This window comes from Callorhinus ursinus, unplaced genomic scaffold, assembly GCF_003265705.2.
Source record: "Callorhinus ursinus isolate GAN/ISIS: 27379988/994484 unplaced genomic scaffold, GSC_fseal_2.0 scaffold1, whole genome shotgun sequence".
Taxonomy (NCBI): domain Eukaryota; kingdom Metazoa; phylum Chordata; class Mammalia; order Carnivora; family Otariidae; genus Callorhinus; species Callorhinus ursinus.
In genome coordinates this window covers 133,248,777-133,267,375 of record NW_027397063.1, presented here as the reverse complement: position 1 = coordinate 133,267,375, position 18,599 = coordinate 133,248,777, and the positions used below count along the sequence as shown (strand labels likewise).

Here is an 18,599-nt window from a genome sequence, read left to right as displayed (position 1 = left end):
GCAGCGATGACACATGGACAGCACCACATGGATGCAGCATAATCTGCTGCCTGTACCCTCTGGTGGGGTGACTACTGTGGCCTGCACCACAGGAACTCACTGGAACTGAATCTGTGGCAGTTGAGGAGCTTAGTACAAATGCAGGGAGTGGAAGTCCTTGAAGTAAGGCTAAGCAGTAGGTATTTGAGCTGCTATAACAAAGGTACCATAGACTGGGTGACTTAGAAATAACAGAAATTTATTTCTCACATTTCTGAGGGCTGGAAAGTCCAAGATCAAGGCATTGGCAAATTCATTGTCTGGTCAAAGTCCCTTTCCTTGTCATAGATGGCTGTTTTTTTGTTTTGTTTTGTTTTGTTTGCAGTAACTTCATATGGTAGAAGGGGCAAGGCATCTCTCAGGGTCTTTTTTAGAAGGACATTAATCCCATTCATAAGAATTCTGCCCTCACGACTTATTCACCTCCCAAAGGCTCCACCTCCTAACACCATCACATTTTGGGGAGACACATTCAGTCTATAGCAATTATCAAGTCTATGTTGGTTTTGGAAGTGGAAGGTTCCTAGGGATAAGGAAGGGAAGATAGTGGCAGATGAATTTAAGATTTCTGTTTAGGGCAAATGAACAGTGGAGTTAATAACTGAATAGGCTTAATAATCAAATAGTTTAATAATCAAATAGAGGACATAAATACAAGTTTGAGTTTTGGGGACCAGGACTAATACATTCTTTTTGGTCTTGAGTTTAAGATGCCTATGAATTTACTACATAGGTAATTTGAAGTATGGATCTGTTTCTCTAGAGAAAAGTTCCAGAGTCACACAACAGGAAGTCAGAGCATCAACTACTTGCCAGAAATCCTAGGCATCTACTTATTTTTAAATGCCTGACCATCTGGCTTTTACCTAATGTTTCTTTTAAAGGAGACCAGAGATTTTCTAATCACCTACTCGAAAGGATTGTTCTTCAACGTTGATTTTTTTTACTAGTTCTTCTTTCTCCCCCTAGTCCCTAAATGTAGGCCTTTCTCAAAGTCTGCCTTCAAATTTCTCTTTCTATTCTCTTCCTTGGGGAAGAGAATAGCTAAAATAGCTTTAGTGAATTTAAAATTCACTAAAATAGCTTTGACACTCTCTCCTATGCAAATAGCTGCCAAATCTCCAGCTCAAGTCTCACCTTCACACCTACATTCCAAGTAATTTTGACAGTGTCAACTGGGTGCTCCTCAGGCACCCTGAACTTGGGCCAAATTGAGTTTTCTTTTCTTTCAGAAGTTTCTCTTCCCCATTATTGCTACTTAGGCTTGAATTTCACCCAAGGTCAACTTTAAAACTGCCTACTTCCTCATCCCCTCCATTTAAATACTTGTCATTTTGTTAGTTACATGCAACTAGTGAATCATTGAACACTACATCAAAAACTAATGATGTACTGTATGGTGGCTAACTTAATAAAAAAATAAAATAAAGAATTCTGAAAAAAAATTTTCTTAAAGGGTCTCTGCGTATGTTCCTACCTTTTCAATCTTACTGACCTATAAACCCAGCTCAGTTCATTAGCTCACTCAGACTGCTGTAAGAAGCCTACTAACCAGCTGGTCTACTTTCTCTCTCTCCCCACATTTATTCTTTCAACTCACTGATAATAGGTTAATCTTAGAAACTCTTAATAATTGGTCCTCTTTCTAAAAAAAATATATATTGTTTTCCATTGCTAACATCATTGGAAATAAGGTCCCCAATTTATATCTGAAATCTCCACAATATAACTTTGTATTGTAGTGGTTAAGGGTATGGGTTTTAGTACCAGTCAGACCTAGATTAAGATCTAAGAACATCAACTTAATAGCTCTATAACCTGGGAAAATCATTTAATATCTTTTCATTTAAAAGATGATAATAATAATACTAGTACCTGCCTCATAGCATGTTCTTAGTTCAATAAAATAATGCATGTAGGGTATGTAGCAAGAAGCAGAGCACACAGTAGGTGCTCATTAAATGATTGCTAGTATTACTTTCTTCTATTAGTCTTTCAAACTGCATCTAATTTACATTATTTGATATTTTCCAAACATACCCAATGTGTCTCTATACCTTTGTGCATGCTATCCTTCTTACTCTACCATAACCTGTAAGTTGCTGACTTTCAAGATCCACTTCAAATACCATCTCTTTCAAGAAGTCTTTCTGGATATCCCCAACCAGCAGCAATTTCTCCCTGCTTGGCTTCCCTTAACTTCTGTAGTTATAGCATTCTGGTTCATATTATAGTGTTACCACATACTTCCCATCATTAAATTGTGAGCTCTCTAAGGGCAGACACATTATTTTTGTCACTCCAACAATGAAGGAGCTGATGATGAAAACATTGTTTTCTGATCCCCAAATGGCTAAATAATTAACATGTAGGAATTTTTCCTATCATTTCCCGAGTTTTGCTCAATGTCTTCTATATTTCTGTGGAGCATCTAGAACTAGCCAACAGATGGGAAAGAGATTAGTGAGCAATTTTTTATTTATAACAATACATTACAATGCACTACTAGTTAAATTAAATTTATTAAAGAGACCACCAAGGTCTGTAGAACCCCACTAAACACTTCTAAACAATTTTATGCAGTATAATTACTATTATAGGTATATTTGTAGCATTAAAGTAAAATTTATAAGCTAAAGAAAAGGAGAAAAATCTACATGGATTTGACATAAATTCTCCAAAGATTTATGTATTCCATGAATGTTAATTTAGAATGTTGTAGTAGAGTCTGAAAAAATTAATAAGATCAACTGTCCACAGTTCCATTGTTTAACAGAACAAAGGCCTTTAAGATGGACTACAGCCAATATGAATCCTTGTGAAGCATCCATTTTTATTACAATGTATATGTATTTTGTGACTGATGAATCCCAGATGGTAAAATTAAAACATATCCAAGGAGTTCTGAACAATATGAGAATTTAATGAGACAGTGTGAAAAGATACATACAGAATAGAGATGAAGATAAATGTCTGCTTATAACAGAAACTGTTTTTATTGTTTGTATGTGAATGAGAAAAATAATGATTGTTCTTCCAAATGAAAAAAGTTGTCATTATTCTTTTGTTCTCCAAAACTACTGTTATAGGAAGTGTTTCCATTTTTAACACAGGCTACCCCAGATGATGCCACTCTTTTGGGTTGAAGAAAAGTAATAGTATCAGTAGCAAGGTCTTTAGACTTCAATCATTTTAGGATCATAATTTCAATTTTCAACTTCCAAAGAGAATCTCAAGTAATAAGATAATTTTAATGTTATGGATTATAATTTCATAATATTTAAGAGGCAGGAGAAAAAGATCAGGGCTTGGCATCAAAAATGTAGCTTCTAATCTTGGTTATGCAACTTGTAGCTCTGTAATCTCAAGAGGTTCTTACCTGTAATGTAAGAAGAATAAGGCCAGATGATCTCTAAAAGTTGTCCTGCTTTAGTATGTCTTGATTTATCCATTCTGGCTGTTCTTCCTCAAAAATCCTCTACTCCCCTTGCTGGATTATCAGCTCCAGTGCTTTGTTCTTTTTAACCACGTATCAGAGTCCAAATTTCATTAGCCACCTTTTCATCACATCTGTTTTCTTGAGTCTCGTCAGCTCTAAAGACTTGCTAAGCCTTACTTGCTTTGTAGGTGCTGGTTTTCACTGTTTATTCTGTTTTCAGTTCATACATAATCTCCCTTAACCTTGCAATCATATTAGACTAGAAGGTACATTTATTGCCCATCATTAACATCTAGCACTCTTCATTACCTTTGATCCCCATCCAGAGCCTTCAGTCTGATACCTTGTATAATCTCTCATGAAAGATGTTTTTATCACTATCTTCAAGACAATTAAATGTAGCAGATATAAATTCCCTTTGGCAAATGTTGATTGAGTTTGTCACTGTCCTTCCCACCTAACCAGCTCAATAATGGTATCAGCTCTGAAGTCAGAAAGTCTAAGAGGAATCCAGAGTCTACCAATTACTGGTTGTATAACTTTGGGAAAGTCATTTAACCTCTCATAATTTTATCTCCAAAATTATTGTTATAGAGAGGTTGTAAAGATTTTTTTTAAAAAATAAGTGTATGTAAAAGAGAACAGTAATAGATAAAAATGCTTTTGTACAAGGAACAGTCAAGTTTAGAATACTCCCGGAGTTGGAATTTTTATTTTTTATTCTTGAGAAGATTCCATGAAGAAAAAGAAAAATCAAAATACAGAGGAGGGAGATGAGATCTATATTTTAAAAAAAGAAAGAAATAGAGGATCCTTGGAATGAATCTGAAGAAGTTCATATCAATTCAGCAAAGTTTAAAACCATATAAATCAGGGCGCCTGGGTGGCTCAGTCATTAAGCATCTGCCTTCAGCTCGGGTCATGATCCCAGGGTCCTGGGATCAAGCCCGGCATTGGGCTCCCTGCTCCATGGGAGGCCTGCTTCTCCCTTTTCCACTCCCCCTGCTTGTGTTCCCTCTCTTACTGTGTCTCTCTCTTTCTGTCAAATAAATAAATAAAATCTTGGGGGGCGGAGCAAGATGGCGGAGGAGTAGGAGACCTAGATTTCGTCTGGTCTCAGGAATTCAGCTGAATAGGGATCAAACCATTCTGAACACCTACGAACTCAGCAGGAGATCGAACAGGAGAGTAGCAACAACTCTCTGAACAGAGAAGCAACCACTTACTGGAAGGTAGGACGTGCGGAGAAATGAATCCGAGGCGATATTCGGGAGGATAGACGGCGGGGGAGGGGCCTCCGCCGGCCGCTTCTGGCAAGTGATAGAGTCGCCGAGCACAAAATCGGAACTGTTAGAAGTCGGCTCCGCTGAGGGACGTCGCTGCAGTGGCTAAGCTGGAGGTGGAATCCGCCCGGGACAGTGTGGTCTCAGGACCCTTGGGGTCACAGAAAGACCGGGGGAGCCTGAGTGCGCCAGAGCTCCCAGGTATCGGAGCAGGGAAGTCGGCTGCAGAGACAGAGCTGAGGCGCGGGCTCTCAGCTTGGGGTTGCCATAAACTGTGATCCGCGGCCCAGTCGGGCCACTGCTCCTGCAGCAGGGACCCAACAGGCGGCAGATCCGGGGAGACTCCCCTCTCTCCCCTGGGAGGAGTGGTGCGGGAGCGCACCGCAGGGATCTGCTGGGTTTGGAGACTCCACACGGGGTCGGGTGCCAGAGATAGCAACGCTCGGTCACAGGCCGGGTGAGCACGGAGAGCGGCCGGAGACCGGGGACAAGGGAGTGACTGCTTTTCTCTGGGGGCGCACTGAGGAGTGGGGCCCGGAGTTCTCAGCTCCTCCGGGTGGAGATTGGGAGGCCACCATTTTTGCCCTGGTCCTCCAAGGCTGTACAGAGAGCTTGCAGGGAACAAAAGCTCCTGAGATCAAACCCGAGCAGCTTGCTTAGCCCGGATGACAAGGGCGGGGCAATTCAGCCTCCGGCAAAGACATTTGGAAACCACAGCAACAGGCCCCTCCCCCAGAATATCAGCACGAACAGCCAGCAAGCCAAGACCAAGTTTACCGATCAAGGAGAACGGGAGAACTCCAGCGCTAGGGGAATACTGCACATAGAATTCATGGCTTTTTTTTACCATGATTCATTAGTTCATCAAAGTTAATTTTTGTTAACTGTTTTTTCTTCTTTTTCACTTTTTCAACCAACATCTTATCAATATCTTTTCTTAAAAAAAAAAAACATTTTTTATTTTTCATTTTTAGAGTCCTATTTTATCCCTTCATAGTAGTTACCCTTATTTTTGGCATATATATATAAGCTGTTCTCTCTTTAAAATTTTGAGATACAGTTTCTTCTAACAGATAAAAATATACCCTAAATCACTAGTGTATGGCTCTGTTCTAGTCTCCTGCCTGATCACATTCTCTCCCTTTATTCTTTTTTTTTTTTTAAATCTTCTTTCTTTTTTCAAACAACTTCTTATCAAGTCCTTTTATAAAATCTTTTATAATTTTCATCTTTACAGTCATCTTCTATCCCTTCATTGTATCAACCCTTATTTTGTACATATCTCTTTCTTCCTTTAAAATTTTAGGAGGTACTTTTTTCTAACAGACCAAAATACGCCCAAAATCTAGTGTGTGGCACTGATCTATGCACTAGCCTGATCATATTTGATCACATTCTGCTTTTTTTGTATTGTTCTGTTTTTGTTTTTATCTTTTTTTTTCTTTTTTTTTTTCTCTTTCTTTTTTCTTTCTTTCCCTTTCTTTTCCCCTGGTTTCAGGTCTTTTCTGATTTGTATACAGTATATTTGCTGGGGACATTGTAAACCTTTACAATTGTTAGATCTTCTTGTTGGATAGACCCTTTCAGTAGGATATAGTGTCCTTCCTCATCTCTTATTACAGTCTTTGTTTTAAAATCTAGTTTGTCTGATATAAGGATTGCCACCCCAGCTTTCTTTTGGCGTCCATTAGCATGGTAAATGGTTTTCCACCCCCTCACTTTCAATCTGGGGGTGTCTTTGGGTCTAAAATGAGTCTCTTGCAGACAGCATAAACAAAATAGGATTTTGTTCTCTCATTCATCTATTCTCCTCTGGACAAAATGACAAGACGAAAAAAATCACCTCAACAAAAAGAACAAGAGGTAGTGCCGTCAGCCAGGGACCTACTCAATACGGACATTAGTACGATGTCGGACATAGAGTTCAGAATCATGACTTTAAAGATACTAGCTGGGCTTGAAAAAAGCGTGGAAGTTATTAGAGAAACCCTTTCTGGAGAAATAAAAGAACTAAAACCTAACCAAGTCGAAATCAAAAAGGCTATTGATGAGGTGCAATCAAAAATGGGGACACTAACTGCTAGGATAAATGAGGCAGAAGAGAGAATCAGTGATATAGAAGACCAAATGATGGAAAATAAAGAGGTTGAGAAAAAGAGAGAGAAACAACTACAGGATCACGAGGGCAGAATTCGAGAAATAAGTGATACGATAAGACGAAACAACATTAGAATAATTGGGATCCCAGAAGAAGAAGAAAGAGAGAGAGGGGCAGAAGGTATACTGGAGCAAATAATAGCAGAGAAGTTCCCTAATGTGAGGAAGGAAACAGGCATCAAAATCCAGGAGGCACAGAGAACCCCTCTCAAAATCAATAATAATAGGTCAACACCCCGACATCTAATAGTAAAACTTACGAGTCTCAGAGACAAAGAGAAAATCCTGAAAGCAGCTCGGGAGAAGAGATATGTAACCTACAATGGTAGAAATATTAGATTGGCAACAGACCTATCCACAGAGACCTGGCAGGCCAGAAAGGACTGGCAAGATATCTTCAGAGCACTAAACGAGAAAAATATGCAGCTAAGAATACTATATCCAGCTAGGCTGTCATTGAAAATAGAAGGAGAGATAAAAAGCTTCCAGAACAAACAAAAACTAAAGGAATTTGCAAACACGAAACCAGCCCCCCAAGAAATATTGAAAGGGGTCCTCTAAGCAAAGAGAGCCTAAAAGCAGCAAAGATCAGAAAGGAACACAGACAACAGACAGTAACAGTCACCTTACAGGCAATACAATGGCACTAAATTCATACCTTTCAATAGCTACCCTGAATGTAAATGGGCTAAATGCCCCAATCAAAAGACACAGGCTATCAGATTGGATTAAAAAACAAGACCCATCAATATGCTGTCTGCAAGAGACTCATTTTAGACCCAAAGACACCCCCAGATTGAAAGTGAGGGGGTGGAAAACCATTTACCATGCTAATGGACACCAAAAGAAAGCTGGGGTGGCAATCCTTATATCAGACAAACTAGATTTTAAAACAAAGACTGTAATAAGAGATGAGGAAGGACACTATATCCTACTGAAAGGGTCTATCCAACAAGAAGATCTAACAATTGTAAATATCTATGCCCCGAACATGGGAGCAGCCAATTATATAAGGCAATTAATAACAAAAGCGAAGAAACACATTGACAACAATACAATAATAGTGGGGGACTTTAACACCCCCCTCACTGAAATGGACAGATCATCTAAGCAAAAGATCAACAAGGAAATAAAGACTTTAAATGACACACTGGACCAAATGGACTTCACAGACATATTCAGAACATTCCAACCCAAAGCAACGGAATACACATTCTTCTCTAGTGCCCATGGAACATTCTCCACAATTGATCACATCCTAGGTCACAAATCAGGTCTCAACTGGTACCAAAAGATTGGGATCATTCCCTGCATATTTTCAGACCACAATGCTTTGAAACTAGAACTCAATCACAAGAGGAAAGTCGGAAAGAACTCAAATACATGGAGGCTAAAGAGCATCCTACTAAAGAATGAATGGGTCAACCAGGAAATTAAAGAAGAATTAAAAAAATTCATGGAAACCAATGAAAATGAAAACACAACTGTCCAAAATCTTTGGGATACAGCAAAGGCAGTCCTGAGAGGAAAGTATATAGCAATACAAGCCTTTCTCAAGAAACAAGAAAGGTCTCAAATACACAACCTAACCCTACACCTAAAGGAGCTGGAGAAAGAACAGCAAATAAAGCCTAAACCCAGCAGGAGAAGAGAAATAATAAAGATCAGAGCAGAAATCAATGAACTAGAAACCAAAAGAACAGTAGAACAGATCAACAAAACTAGGAGCTGGTTCTTTGAAAGAATTAACAAGATTGATAAACCCCTGGCCAGACTGATCAAAAAGAAAAGAGAAAGGACCCAAATCAACAAAATCATGAATGAAAGAGGAGAGATCCCAACCAACACCAAAGAAATACAAACAATTATAAGAACATATTATGAGCAACTCTATGCCAGCAAATTAGATAACCTGGAAGAAATGGGTGTATTCCTAGAGATGTATCAACTACCAAAACTGAACCAGGAAGAAATAGAAAACCTGAACAGACCTATAACCACTAAGGAAATTGAAGCAGTCATCAAAAATCTCCCAAGAAACAAAAGCCCAGGGCCAGATGGCTTCCCAGGGGAATTCTATCAGACATTTAAAGAAGAATTAATACCTATTCTCCTGAAACTGTTCCAAAAAATAGAAATGGAAGGAAAACTTCCAAATTCATTTTATGAGGCCACCATTACCTTGATCCCAAAACCAGACAAAGATCCCATCAAAAAGGAGAATTACAGACCAATATCCTTGATGAACATGGATGCAAAAATTCTCACCAAAATACTAGCCAATAGGATCCAACAGTACATTAAAAGGATTATTCACCACGACCAAGTGGGATATATCCCTGGGCTGCAAGGCTGGTTCAACATCCGCAAATCAATCAACGTGATACAATACATTAACAAAAGAAAGAACAAGAATCATATGATCTTCTCAATAGATGCAGAAAAAGCATTTGACAAAGTACAGCATCCTTTCTTGATCAAAACTCTTCAGAGTATAGGGATAGAGGGTACATACCTCAATATCATAAAAGCCATCTCTGAAAAACCTACAGCGAATATCATTCTCAATGGGGAAAAGCTAAGAGCTTTTCCCCTAAGGTCAGGAACGCGGCAGGGATGTCCACTCTCACCACTGCTATTCAACAGAGTACTAGAAGTCCTAGCCACAGCAATCAGACAACAAAAAGAAATCAAAGGCATCCAAATCGGCAAAGAGGAAGTCAAACTCTCACTCTTTGGAGATGATATGATACTTTATGTGGAAAACCCAAAAGACTCCACCCCAAAACTGCTAGAACTCATACAGGAATTCAGTCAAGTAGCAGGCTATAAAATCAATGCACAGAAATCAGTGGCATTCCTATACACCAACAACAAGACAGAAGAGAGACAAATCAAGGAGTCTATCCCATTCACAATTGCACCCAAAACCATAAGATACCTAGGAATAAATTTAACCAAAGAGGCAAAGGATCTGTACTCAGAAAACTATAAAACACTCAGGAAAGAAATTGAAGAAGACACAAAGAAATGGAAAAACGTTCCATGCTCATGGATTGGAAGAACAAACGTTGTGAAGATGTCAATGCTACCTACAGCAATCTACACATTCAATGCAATCCCCATCAAAATACCATCCACTGTTTTCAAAGAAATGGAACAAATAATCCTAAAATTTGTATGGAACTAGAAGAGACCCCGCATAGCCAGAGGAATATTGAAAAAGAAAAGCAAAGCTGGCGGCATCACAATTCTGGACTTCCAGCTCTATTACAAAGCTGTCATCATCAAGACAGTATGGTACTGGCACAAAAACAGACACATAGATCAATGGAACAGAATCGAGAGCCCAGAAATGGACCCTCCACTCTATGGTCAACTTATTTTTGACAAAACAGGAAAGAATGTCCAATGGAAAAAAGACAGTCTCTTCAACAAATGGTGTTGGGAAAATTGGACAGCCACATGCAGAAGAATGAAACTGGACCATTTCCTTACACCACACACAAAAATAGACTCCAAACGGTCGAAAGACCTAAACGTGAGACAGGGGTCCATCAAAATCCTAAAGGAGAACACAGGTAGCAACCTCTTAGACCTCAGCCGCAGCAACTTCTTCCTAGAAACATCACCAAAGGCACGGGAAGCCAGGGCAAAAATGAACTATTGGGATTTCATCAAGATAAAAAGATTTTGCACAGCAAAAGAAACAGTCCACAAAACCAAAAGACAACCGACAGAATGGGAGAAAATATTTGCAAATGACATATCAGATAAAGGGCTAGCATCCAAAATGTATAAAGAACTTATCAAACTCAACACCCAAAGAACAAATAATCCAATCAAGAAATGGGCAGAAGACATGAACAGACATTTTTCCAAAGAAGACATCCAAATGGCCAACAGGCACATGAAAAAGTGCTCAACATCGCTTGGCATCAGGGAAATCCAAATCAAAACCTCAATGAGATACCACCCCACACCCGTCAGAATGGCTAAAATTAACAAGTCAGGGAATGACAGATGTTGGCGGGGATGTGGAGAAAGGGGAACCCTCCTACACTGTTGGTGGGAATGCAAGCTGGTGCAACCCCTCTGGAAAACAGTATGGAGGTTCCTCAAACAGTTGAAATTAGAGCTACCATTCGATCCAGCAATTGCACTACTGGGTATTTACCCCAAAGATACAAATGTAGGGACCCGAAGGGGTACGTGCACCCCAATGTTTATAGCAGCAGTGTCCACAGTAGCCATACTGTGGAAAGAGCCAAGATGTCCATCGACAGATGAATGGATAAAGAAGATGTGGTATATATACACAATGGAATATTATGCAGCCATCAAAAGGAATGAGATCTTGCCATTTGCAACGACGTGGATGGAACTGGAGGGTGTTATGCTGAGTGAAATAAGTCAATCAGAGAAAGACATGTATCATATGACCTCACTGATATGAGGAATTCTTAATCTCAGGAACAAACTGAGGGTTGCTGGAGTGGTCGGGGGTGGGAGGGATGGGGTGGCTTGGTGATAGACATTGGGGAGGGTATGTGCTACGGTGAGTGCTGTGAATTGTGTAAGACTGTTGAATCACAGATCTGTACTTCTGAAACAAATAATGCAACATATGTTAAGAAAAAAGAAAAAGAAGAAGATAGCAGGAGAGGAAGAATGAAGGGGAGTAAGTCAGAGGGGGAGAGGAACCAGGAGAGATGATGGACTCTGAAAAAGAAACTGAGGTTTCTAGAGGGGAGGAGGGTTGGGGGATGGGTTAGCCTGGTGATGGGTATTAAAGAGGGCACATTCTGCATGGAGCACTGGGTGTTATGAACAAACAATGAATCATGGAACACTACACCAAAACAAATGATGTAATATATGGTGATTAACATAACAATAAAAATTAAAAAAAATAAAATCTTTAAAAAATATATATAAATCTACAATTTTAAAATGGTAAAGAGTTATTGGAAATTGCCATACTCTACTGACAAAAGTGTAAATTGATAGAAACTTTTGAGAGTGAAATATTGTAATATGTAACAAGAGCCTTTAAAATAGACCCATATACTAATGGTATTTCATCAAAGTTAAGTTGTTGATTTTGAGAACTACGTTATGGTCATGTAATAAAAACAATTCCTTGTGTTTGGAAATGCACACTGAAGTATCGAGCAATAGAGAGGGCTCATGTCTGTAACTTCCTCTTTGAAAGACTGTATTCTTTGCTGGGTGTGGTCAACCCCTTGGCACCAGCCAGCTTAATCAGGAATGCAAGCTGCCATCCCCACCTCGACCTGTGAGCTGGGAAATGGGGGACAGTCGGTGGGTGTGATAGTTTTATGTATCAAACTGGCTGGGCCTGAGAACCCAGGTGTTTGGTCAAATATTTTCTGGATGTTTCTGTGAAGATGTTTTTGGATGAGATTAATATTTAAATTGATGGTCAAGTAAAGCAGATTACTCTCCATAATGTGGGTGGGTCTCATCTAATCAGTTGAAGGCTTTAATAGAACAAAACTGACTTCCCCCAAGCAAGAAGGAATTTTTTCAGCAGACTTTGGACTTGGAATGCAATTCTTCTCTAAGTCTTCAGCCCACTGGCCTATCCCCTCAGATTTCAGACTCACCAACTCTCCACAATCACATGAGCTAGTTCCTTAAAATAAATGTTTCTCTCTCTATATATACATTCTGTTTGTTCTGGAGAACCCTGACTAAATACAGTGGGTAATTCAAAATGTCACATGGCTCACTTACTGAAATTAGCAGCTTCATTCTTTATTAAGCACTCTTCTAGGTATTGTCAAGTTTTTATTAGATTTTAAAATTAGATTCTGGATTTCCAAAAATGTTAATTCTAACAGTTTTTGCCAGTTTAAACATTGCTTTAGTGGAGGGACATATTTTTTAGAGTTCCTTCTTCTGCTATTTTCAGTGATATCACTATAACTTACTCTTAAATGATTCAATATGTATTCTCAAACATATATTTGATATATATTCCCAAATTATTATTTCCAATTGTTAACATTTGGAAATATTTGGGAAAGCAGATTATAAAGTAACTGGAAATTCTTTCTTCTTCACAAAACATTTCTTGAAGTCTGAAATTATATCAAAATAAAGCAATTTTTAAAATGTAGTAGCTATCTTGGACATTGGTTCAAGAAGGAAGACTGATTATATGCCAAGCCTTTTCACCTGACCCTACGAGCCTGAAAAGTACAGAAGAGGGTATTGTCATATCTCCTAAAATATAATAATAAAGAAAAGGCAATATCCTCAGATCTTCAGATACCATGAGGAATCCTTCCATGAAAGAAAATAGATGGGAAAGTAGAGAAGGAAGCCACAGCCCAAAACATGCACAGAAGAAAACTCCTACAAAGATGAAAGTTGGTCCAAGGGTGTGCTAAGCCTACAAATGTCAGATAAAGAATACAGGAGGGATCTCGGACAGCCAAGAGAGTGATTGGCTGGAGCACTAAAGTAGAGCATTACAGGGTCATTGCTCTTTGGGCCAGGCAGTAAGCAAGGGAAATGTCTATTGTCACGCAGAGCAGAGATAGCCAATGCTATCTCTGTGTGGGGCGGGGGGGAGGTACAACAGAAACTTTAGGAGGCTAACAACACTCAGTAAGAATGGAGAGTTGTTACTATCCAAAAGCCAAAAGCAGCTACTGGCTCACTCCATCCAGAAGTTTTATCCCACACTCCTCCTTCCATACAGGGAGAAAAGCTTATGTAAACAGACAATTCATTAACAACCTCAAATACACAGTTGAGGACTCAATCACAATAATCAAAGAGAAAACCCAATATGAAAGAGAGGAAACAAGTCCAACAAAAGGAAGAACTCAGTACCTATAAAACATAAGCTTAATAAAGTGAAAAGGACAGCATTTTAAAATATTTAATAACTGCAAAAAGATATGGAAGAATATTCATTTTTTAAAAAGAACCAACAGAATATCATGGAAATTTAAAATCTGACCACTGAAATTTAAAAAATCAATATGCTGTCAAGACGGTTAAAAAAAAAAAATCAGTGAGCTGCAAGACTGAACTAAGGGTTTTTCACAGAATGCAAGCCAAACTTAAAAAATGATGTAAAAGAGAAATTTATAAACTAGGAAACAAGGAAAAAAACCCCAAATAATAAAGAAAAAACAAAGAATTAATAGAGTTGATCAATACAGATGTCCATTAACAAAAATCACCATAGACTAGGTGGCTTAAATAAGTCTTTTTTTTTTTTTTTTTGTGAGAGAGAGCAGTGGGGAGGGGCAGAGGGAGAGGGAGAGAGAGAATCTAGGCATGGAGCCTGACATAGGGCTCGACCTCAAGACCCTGAGATCATGACCTGAGCCGAAATCAAGAGTCAGATGTTTAACCAACTGAGCCACCCAGGTACCTTTTATATAACAGTCTTAAACAACAGAAAATAAATTTATTTCTCATAGTTTTACAGGCTGGAAGTCTTTGGCTTATAGACAGCTATCTTCTCACTATGTTCTTTCTCTTGCAGCCTTTCCTCAGTGCATGCACAAAGAGAAGGAGAATGAGGTTTTGATGTCTCTTTTTATACAGATACTAATCCTATCAGATCAGGCTCCCACTTTTAGGACCTCACCTAATCTTTATTACTTCCTTAGAGGCCCCATCTTCAAATACAGCCACGTTGGGGCTTAGGGCTCCAACATATGAATTTGGGAAGTGTACACAAACCTAAGTCAATAACAGTCAATAAAACAAAAGCTAGTTCCTGAACAAGAGAAAATTCAGGAATAAATTATATTAGAAACATAACTAAAGAAACTTAAAAAAATGTACAAGCTCCTAGAGCATATCTTGAATATTTTTAACTCAAAAGGAAATTTAAAAAGCCAGATAAGGAGAGTGTAAGAAAAGGAAAAACTATGCATTTAGGAAAGTAGTTTTAAAAATCCTAGCTAAAGCAGATCAGATCTGTAAAGTAAATCATATCCATTAGAACATTAAGAAAAAAACTGATCATGGCCAAATAAGCAATGAGAAGTAAAAATTAATTGTTGCAAGAATGGTCCCTGCAACATGGCCTACCAAAAATGTGGCATCTTACAAAGCTCCACAGAAACTGGCTATAGCTCAGAGCATAAGGCAGTCAATACTGGTCAGCCATAATGTTTGGACCCCATTGCCACTTCCAATGGTACTCATGTCAGGGAAGGGGCTAGGGTTAACACAATCCACCATGTATACTGATGTGGCCAACTGGTGTGGCCTACTGGCATGGCAATCCTGCTAACTTTCAGCATCTTTTTTTTTTTTTTAAAGATTTATTTATTTATATTAGAGGGGGGAGAGAGCGCACACGGGAGGAGGGGCAGAGGCAGAGGGAGAGAGAGAGAATCTCAAGCCGACTTCCAGCCGAGCACAGAGCCCAACGGCGGGGCCCAATCTCACCACCCTGAGATCGCGAACTGAACTGAAATCAAGAGTTAGATGCTCAACCGACTGAGCCATCCAGGTTACCCTAACTTGCAGCATCTATATTCATAACCAGAAGTCTTAGATTTCAGCTGGGCTGGAACTTTTCATCAATCTTGAATGCCATGCTGTCAGGATAGTGCTGAAATCAAAGTTCTGCCACATCATATTACTACTGTATTCTGGTTCCTGATCATGCCAGGGGAGGAGCTGGTGTTTGTCTAATTACTGATTAAAAGTTCATAGTTTAATGGTCAAGGTCTCTCTAATGGAATCTGTCACATGGCCCAAATAGATTGCTATGCTCTGCGTTAGAGTGGAATGAGGCAATGGTGACTCACCACTGAGGTACTGACCCCTATTCTTCTATGCTTTTTCTAGCAAATATTGCTCCAGCAGGTCTGATATGTGTGCTGCTTGGCCACCAGCACGGCTTCTAAAGACATGTCACATTACAGATTACACAAGGCAAACTATATAATCATCATCATATTTGCTAGCCTAAAACATGTGAGAAATTCAACATTCATTTATATTTTTTACAACAAAAAATGAAGTTCCATCTCAATCTAGCACCATTTATAAAAGTAAATTCCAGACTGACTAAACACTAATGTAGAAAATTATCAAATTACAAAATAAATGTGTAATGTTGAAGTATAAATGTATTTGTATGTATGACACAGAAGTCATTAAAAGATTGATAAACTTGAAAACACTCAGATTAAATCTTCTGTGGAACTAAAATTAAAAAAAAATTAAAACCGTAAAATAAGTTGAAAGGCAAGAAAGAGAAAGAGATGAATATTTTCAGTATATAGACATATGGACTAATATTTAGAATGCATATTGTATGGAGTGAACATACTCAGTAGAAAAGCTTTAGAAAAGCAGGGAAGCTTCTGTTCATACTGTTTTTGAAATTTTGTAAAAGACTAAATTTAATATGCTAATACAAGCCTGATTATTACTACTCAACAACATAAAAAGTACAAAACAGATTGATGATTTTGAATATATTAATACAAAGTGTATGATTACATACAGTATATTCCATTATCAAAGAGAGTTAGAAGGGGAAAAAGAAGACTGGTTTGATCTAGTAACAAATACAGAAGCAGAGATAATCTATATTATAGTAGGATAGTAGGTCCTATACCACCAATACCAACCAGCCAAAATGCACAAAATAAAATTCAAATATGACTCAGGAGAGACACGATAATGGCTAAGACCTTATAATATATCTCAAAGGCTATGGGAGAGCCCATCCAACTCACTATGTAGTTTGTGTATAGGGTGGCACGTACTCTGTAGGTTTTCTGAAAGAAAGAGTACATAATTTTAATTTTAGATTAATAATTATAAAATTATAGGATACCCATAAAAGTGGCTCACTCCTGCTATTATGTGTATTATCCAATTTTTAAAACCCAGTTTTAAAGACAGACACTGAATCACATTTTTATAAGGTAGGCAAAATGCTCTTCCCTCATTATAAAAAGTGTGAACCTGTCGGTTCCCCCCACCCCAAACTTTTAGAAAAGCAACAATGAGAGCACTTTGGCTTGGGCTCAAATAAGAAAGGCTTCTAATGGCAATTTTAGAATTGAAGAGCTTCCGATTCAGGTTCATGAATCACATAACATCGCAATGTACAGAAAGCCTGACTAAAAGAAGCCACCCAAAAAACCAGCCTACTCAGCATCACCTATTTTCTTCCAGAATTTTTCTTTAATACAAAATAAAACACAAAATCCTAATAGGTTAAAACAAGTCAAATGCCCACTCTCCATAGGTATATACTTCACAAAGGTCAATTGACTCTACAACTAAAAATGAATCGTGCAGGTTTTCAGTGAAATCACTGGTCACATAATACAAACAAAAGTCAACATGGTGAGCATTCTAAGAAATGAAACCCAAGCAGCATTAGCCTTTATTTTTTGCCATCTGTAATAGAGTATATTAGCTACTATATAGTAATGTTTTGGTACTACATAGAGGATCTCTAAATTAGAAGATGCCAGTTTTCCCAAAGAGAGCTTTGGTTATGACTTTAGAAGTCTCAGATAAATGAAACACCTTATCAAATATTAACACAGAGGGAAGAGACACAAGATAAAAACATAGACAGTCAAGTTACCTCTTTGTATGTTTAGGAATTACTTTCTCCTTCAAGGTTTTTACACTAGGAAGCGTAGTGCATCCTGATTAATATTTCAGTAGTAAAGATTTGAGTGATCCCAGAACCTTGCCAAAACCTTAATTCAAAATTGTTAACAAATACTTCCAGTGACAAGACTACGTGATGAATTACTACAAATTTATCATTATGAGGGAAAACAAGTATAGCCAGTCATATTTGAAAAATGTCTCAACCACTGCTTCTCAATATAGAAGGATAAAATTACATACGGGCTGTCATACAATTAATCCTACCTCTGTTCCCTGAAATTCCCTTAATTTCATTCATTAGAAGGGGATACAAAGACTTTATAGTGGCATTCAGTTTTCCGATGAAACACTCGGTATCTCAAACATTATACATGTTTTTCTCTTTTAGTAAGCTAATACTGGCTTCAGAGTTTGTGAAAATGGAGAAAAGAAAAACCAACTCAAAACCATTCTAGAAATTGTCTTTAAGCATAAGTATCCAAGTCAAAAGCTGGAAAACCACTGTTAAAGGCTGAACTATGTCCCCCCTACAAATTTGTATGTTGAAGTCCTAAATCATAGTGCCTCAGAATGTAACTGTACTTGGAGATAGGGTCTTTAAAGAGGTTCTTAAGTTAAAACGAAGTCATTAGGGTGGGTCCTAATCCAATATGACTGGTGTCCTTATCAAAAGAGGGAATTTGGACAGAAACCTACAAAGGGAAGACAATGTGAAGATACAGGGAGAAGGTGACCATCTACAAGCCAAGAAGAGAGGCTGGGAACAGGTCCTCACCTCAAGGATCTCCAAAGGAATCAACCCTCCTGACACCTTGATTTCAAACTTCTAGCCTCTAGAACTATGAGAAAATAAATTTCTGTTGTTTAAGCCACTCAGTCTGTAGTACTTTATGACAGCCTTAGCAAACTAATATAGCCTTTCTAAAAATTAGGATTTTTGTTCCCCGTCTACATAAACCTTAGTTACCACTCCTCAGTGGAAACGGGTAGAGGCTTTAGCGCCTTGCTTCTCCAGCTTCTCAGAAACTGCT

The 18,599-nt window shown here is 38.3% G+C and overlaps 1 protein-coding gene across 8 annotated transcripts in view; it reads right to left on the bottom strand.

Annotated features, from left to right (window-relative positions):
• ZCWPW2 (zinc finger CW-type and PWWP domain containing 2) overlaps window positions 1–18,599 on the bottom strand; it is a 149,898-nt gene that overhangs the window by 109,239 nt on the left and 22,060 nt on the right. The window contains exon 4 of one of the 8 annotated variants that reach the window (XM_073901076.1): window positions 16,671–16,712. The exons of the other annotated variants lie outside the window; for them this stretch is intronic. The gene's annotated coding sequence lies outside the window, so the exon portion shown is untranslated. The remainder of the gene's footprint in view (window positions 1–16,670; window positions 16,713–18,599) is intronic. 8 annotated transcript variants of the gene reach the window in all.